The 6,334-nt window shown below is 45.9% G+C and overlaps 1 long non-coding RNA gene across 1 annotated transcript; it reads right to left on the reverse strand.

Annotated features, from left to right (window-relative positions):
- Positions 1-4,838: 4,838 nt before the first annotated feature.
- Positions 4,839-6,077, reverse strand: LOC310677586. Its single transcript, XR_014511305.1, has 3 exons — positions 5,939-6,077; positions 5,127-5,223; positions 4,839-5,007 (listed from the first exon to the last, which is right to left on the reverse strand). It is a non-coding gene; the product is annotated as an uncharacterized lncRNA (long non-coding RNA).
- Positions 6,078-6,334: the final 257 nt, after the last annotated feature.

Here is a 6,334-nt window from a genome sequence, read left to right on the forward strand (position 1 = left end):
TTCGTCCCAGGGATCAGTACTTGCCCCGAAAAGTCCTTATCCAGAGGCGCCACTTCTGCGCACACGCATGGCATGATAGAGCACTTCTGCGCATGCACGCACAGCTGCGTTCGCAACCCGAAATTATATTACATGAAGGTAGCGTAACCCAAGGTACCACTGTATCCTGTTTGGTCCCATGGAGGAGTTCAGAGGCAGGTTAGTTGCCACAGCACCATGGAGAGCTCCTTGTGAGAAACTTTCTCCAACAAGGGTTGGGAGTGAACTGAACCCGTTTGAGCCTCTGCCTCTGCTCCATCCCTCATAGGCTCTGTCCCCTTGTGAAGAACTAAAGGATCTTGAAAGGATCAGATCTGAAGATGGGCAGTTCTTCTGTGCTCCATGGCCTTCTGGCTGGAGAAGTCCTTGCACCATTGGTCTGCCAAGATACTGTGGGGAAACAGTCGGTTTCTCAAGCTCAGGAGGAGGCGACCATGTGGCTCCAGTTTTATGGAGCCTGCTGCTGTAGTAATGGCATATGGTTCAGTGAAATTCTATCCGCCAACCTCACATTCAATGGTCACCTCATCACCAGCATTAGGCCCAGAACCAGAAACCCTGTTTGGCTCCTTAGCTGGTAGCACTGTAGCCTCCAAGTCAGTGTTCTCACTGCTGGACTCTGAGGGTCATGACAACCATACACTTTCCTAAAAACAAAGGATCCACCTATTGCATAGACATCCGAGAGGGCCTCAGCTGGAAGGATAAGGGCAGAATTAGCTCCTTCCTCAGCTATGGTTCCTAATGTAGCACTTTGCTTATTTCCTTAGGAATGAGAGGAGAAGCATTCAGGGATGCCAGTGTGACTGAGGAAGGATAGTGGTCTCTGCTCCTTATGAGCATTTAGGGGGTGGTCTATAGGTTTTGCTGCTTCTCTAAGACTCTTGCTGACAGCAGTCTTTCTTTCATAGAACTTAAGGCAGTGGTGGCCAGACTTGGCCCTCCAGCTGTTTTGGGCTACAACTCCCATCATCCCTAGCTAACAGGACCAGTGGCCAGGGATGATGGGAATTGTAGTGCCAAAACAGCTGGAGGGCCAGGTTTGGCCACCACTGACTTAAGGGGACGCAATTACATAGGATTAAGTTAATGCAACTTTACCCAAGGCACCTACCAGATAAGACTGCCCCAACAGTTTCCTATTAGGAAATGAGAGACAATAACATCAGCCGGGCAATTCCTTTCTATTTATCTTTCTATCCAGCGCTTGTTTTCTGGGGTACTCAAGGGTACACAGTACTGGCACCTTCTAGAAGAAAAGCACTGCTTTAAAGTGTGGCAGTTACTGTAACAACTTCATGGTGACTACCGACACGCTTTTTCTAGAAGAAAAGCACTTCTATCTATCTATTTATCTATCTATCTATCTATCATCTATCTATCACATTAATTAAATTAAAGATATTTCTATCCTGCCCTTCATCAGTACAGACACCAGGATGGAGTGCAGAACACTAAAATAATAGCAACCCAGCAGATCATACAATGAACAACAATATGCATTGAAACTGATCGTCAAAAACAAAGAAAGCACACCGCCACTTTTATAAGATATCCCATGATTGCAGGTCAGGATTATCACACACACCTGGTCTGCTGCTACCAGAGCTCAACAGACACTGGCAAGGAGTCGGCTTATTTCAGAGATGAATTCCTCTCAAGTATGAAAAAAATGTTGTTTTTCATACTTAAATGCCGCTCATAAAGGAAACTTAACCCAGAGTAATCACATCTTCAGTAAGAAATACAGCAACTATCCCATCCAATTCTTCTGATGTATTATTTGCCTGCTCCCCTTTCTCTCCTGATATTATCATCACAGGGCATATGGTGGTCAATTGTCTTGTTTTTAGGAATGTGGGGTGGGGTGTTCAGCTGGGGCAAACTCTGAGGTGATGGTCTTTGCTCACATCTCAGTTGGTAGACCATAAGAGTCTTCATCACAGGTTCGTGGATTCAAGGCCCACACTGGGAAAAATATTCCTGCATTGCAGGGGCTTGGACTAGATGACGCTTGTGGTCCGTTTCAACTCTACAATTCTATGATTCCCATATTTGCAGTTCTTACTGGGATAGGATATGTACAGGATATTCTGTTTTTTAATGGTTGGTGTTTTGTTGTACAGTGGTACCCCAGAAGTCGAATGGAATCCATTCCAGAAGTCCGTTCAACTTCCAAAACATTTAGGAACCGAGGCGTGGCTTCCGATTGGCTGCAGGAAACTCCTGCAGCCAATTGGAAGCCAGGGAAGCAGTGATGGACGTTTGGGTTCCAAAGAACATTCGCAAACCGGAACAATCACGATGTTCAGGAGCCAAAACGTTCGACTGGCAAGGGGTTCGACTTCCAAGCTACAGGATATAAATAAAATTATAATTATAATTTTATATATAATTATAATTATGGGGGAAACCATAGGGGAAATAAAGTGTGCACCCTGATGTGTTTCATTTCCAGGTGTAGGTCTTATGGCCACCTCGTGGAAACTACTGGAAGCACTTCCAACACCACGGAAGCTACATGTGGCCCTTATAACACACAAGTGTTGCTCAACACGTCAAATAGAGAGTTGCTACAGTGGCGGCCACTATTACAAACAAGCAGCATTGTCATTGAGACTTTCTGTGTAGTGAGGGTGATTCTAGGTGTTGGGTGGCTCTTGCCCTGTACAACTGGTGTGTGGAATTGCCAACATGTGGAAGCCATAAAAACAGGCCTTGGATGTCCTAGATGGAGTGTATTCATCTTCATTGCATCAGCAGTTTCCCTACCTCCAGCCCATTCTCTTGATGTTTAGGAATCCAATGAGGCAGCTGCCAAAGGGGCAGACAAGTATTGGGATTTTCTCAATCTTCCAAAACAGGGATCCGGTAGTCGCACAATTTATACAAAATTACAATCAATGCAGGCATTGCCTTTCCCCCCATGTTTCAGTGGAAGCATGCCAGGAAGAACCCCTGTGTATTCTCCAGCCCACCTCCTTTTTACGGCCATGCTCTCTTAGCCATCTGATCGCCCTCATTCTAACATGACCTTCATACAGGCAGAAATAGTATTGGCATGCAGCCTTTCCTAAAAACTCATCATGTTCCATTCTGTGATTTTGTGCCAGTCAATGATCATGGCAGTGTGCCATAAAGGTAAAGGGACCCCTGGCCATTAGGTTCAGTCGTGACCGACTCTGGGGTTGCGGCGCTCATCTCGCTTTATTGGCCGAGGGAGCCGGCGTACAGCTTCCGGGTCATGTGGCCAACATGACTAAGCCGCTTCTGGCGAACCAGAGCAGCGCACGGAAAACGCCGTTTACCTTCCCGCCGGAGCGGTACCTATTTATCTACTTGCACTTTGACGTGCTTTCAAACTGCTAGGTTGGCAGGAGCAGGGACCGAGCAATGGGAGCTCACCCCATTGCGGGGATTCGAACCGCCGACCTCAGTGTGCCATAGTAATCCGCAAAAAATATCCATTATTTTTACAGTTAGCTGGCATATCAATTCTACCTGCGTTTGGGGTATGTTGGCATATGTGAAGAAAAGGGCTTAGTGTTCAAATGTTGTCCTTGCCATATGGTCAGCTGCCACATCTCCTTCTCTTAACTTACGTGACCCACAAATGCACCCTCAAAGACTGCTGAATTATTCCTCCCAGGAGACGCGTGGGTCAAAACTCAGATTCCAAAAGCAAATACTTCCTCCCAGCTGTTCTTCCTGCCTCTGTATTATTTTTTAAACATTTCCAGTAATACATGGAAATTTGTTTGGTTTGGGTTCCATTCCAGTCATGATTGCAGTTGTGAAGGCAGCCTGGGAGAGTCCAGCTGCAGAAAAATTGTTTGTTGATCATACATGCCATTTTCTTATGAGTCATTTCTAATTAGTGAGGAATCTGTTCCCCCCCTCCCCTATTTAATTTTTTAACTCTTAAGGCAAGAATACCTGGTATTAGTTGCAGTAAGGAGCCTCCATGAGGCCTAACCTCTAAATCGGGGTTGGAAAAGGAGAACACACTCAATATTTCCATTTACACAAATCTCCTTGCTTGGGATGGATACAGTCATGCCCAAATTCAAGAATTCGGATGACTTGAATTTCAAAGGAACAGCGAAGTGGAGACAAAAACAAAACTATTTTCAATTTGCTAACACTTTCAGCAGTGCTGGGAATATGATTGTATTATTATAATTGTTATAATATATTATTTTAGCACTCCTTGCAGAAATATACCCCAATTCATAAATGATATAACAGATCAACTTGATAGGGGGAGAAATATTGTAATGGTTCTAGGGGTTGCTCGTGCGTAAGCTTGTCTCAACGTCTGGCTGGGTTGCCTGAGTGAACCTTTCCTGTCCGGGCAGCCACTCGCCCGTGACCGTCTCAATCGCTGGCAGAATCCATCAGTGGGCGTTTCTTAAACTTCTTCCAGCAAAGAAGATCTTTGATGCCCAGTCTCCGCCTACTCTCCCTGTGCGGAAGCCTTCTGTGCAAGGAGGGCGTGGGCAGCGGAGGACCCCTTCTCTCCCCGCTGGTCCCCGGCAAGGAGTCATGGGATCGCCTCGCCGATTCCCCCATCTCCCCCCCCCCTTCTCCACTGGAGCTACGCTGATTCTCTTCCCCAGAAGACGGGCTGCCCCTCCCACTCCCGAGACGCTCTCTGGGATCCCTTCGGAGCTTGCTCTCTCCCTCGGACATTGATGGCAGTTCCCTGACAAATATGATACATTACAGCAACAACAGCACATAAAACATGTTTTTGATCTACTATTCCTATAATATATGGTATCATTTTATGGGCCCCATTGACTTCATCTGCAGTTTTTGTGTGATTTCGTCTGTGTTTTTTGCCCTCAGTTGCCTGAATTCAGGGATATCAGCACATAACCAAATCTGATGGGCTTCAAAGCTTTGTGTGCATGGTTTGATCCATTATGTGATCCCAGACTGGATGGAATCTCCCTTGTGACTAATCTAGGAAAGAAGACAAAGGAGCTCTGTGGGAGTGCTCTGTGGGAATGCTGCAACAGCAACTAAAACTAGTTTGATTTTTAGAAAGGGGGAACCCAGGGCTAAACTGAGTTTACTCATACCTAATGTGTACCTTTCTCTTCCTCCAAGTAGCTCAGGGCAATGTTCATGAAGTCATCCTACTTTATTCTCCCAACAGACCTTGTAAGATAGGCAAGCCTGAGAAAGGGTGAATGATCATTTTCAAGATTAACTGGGTGAGAATTTGAATCCAGATTACCCCAATCTGTGCCCAACACTATGTTCGCTACACTGGTTCTTAACTTTTAGATACAATTTTCAAGTCAATTAATTGAAGGTTGAGGTGTTCAGCCTTCCTTGCCTTTTTGTCCTCCTACTTTGGCCGAAGGGTGAGGTACACTTAGACAAATACCTGAGCGATGCAGGAGAACCAAGGATTGAACCGGTTGTGAGGACACTCTTGTCCTTACTCAATAGCAGTTAATGGATTTGAAGCCTAAAGTTAAGACTCATCCAATAGGATGCAACCTGGCTCTCCAAGAATTTGAGTCCCCAGAGGCTTTATTAGTTACAATCACTGATGAAGATGCAGCCAAGCTTTAAAAGTTCATATCCACCTACTGTGCAGCTGCCCAGTGGCCCTTTTTTTTAAAAAAAAAAAAAATCTTTGTCAGAATACCAGTTGTTACCACCATCCTGGATGCAATTCAACAATCTATCTAGGTTACCCAGAAGTGGGCTATACTTGCTATATGAATGCAATCCTATCTCATGAGAGCCAGTGTGGTGTAGTGGTTAAGACCAGTAGACTTGCAATCTGGGAAACCGGGTTCACGTCTCCGCTCCTCCACATGCAGCTGCTGGGGGACCTTGGGCTAGTCACACTTCTTTGAAGTCTCTCAGGCCCACTCACCTCACAGAGTGTTGTGGGGGAGGAAGGGGAAGGAGAATGTTAGCTGCTTGGAGACTCCTGAAGGGGAGTGAAAGGCGGGATATCAAATCCAAACTCTTCTTCTTCTTCTTCTTCTACATGCCACCTTTATCTGCTGAGGCTTCTCTGCCAAGAGGCAGAGAAGGTTGGATCGTGGGATCGCAACTTACACACCCACTAAAGGAAGAGCTGCTGGCTATCTTTCTCAACCTGTTGTTTATCTCCCCTCCCTTCTTGACAGCTGAGCCTTCCCTGGGAACTGAGTCACTAAGAAAGAGATAAGGGGAGATGGGTTGAAAGAAGCAACCACCAGCAGCTACTGTTTCTATTCTCTCCTAACTTATTCTGCTTCTTGGGGTGTGGGTGTGCACAGTGGAT

The sequence above is a fragment of the Podarcis tiliguerta genome, assembly GCF_965153285.1.
Source record: "Podarcis tiliguerta genome assembly, chromosome: 5".
Taxonomy (NCBI): domain Eukaryota; kingdom Metazoa; phylum Chordata; class Lepidosauria; order Squamata; family Lacertidae; genus Podarcis; species Podarcis tiliguerta.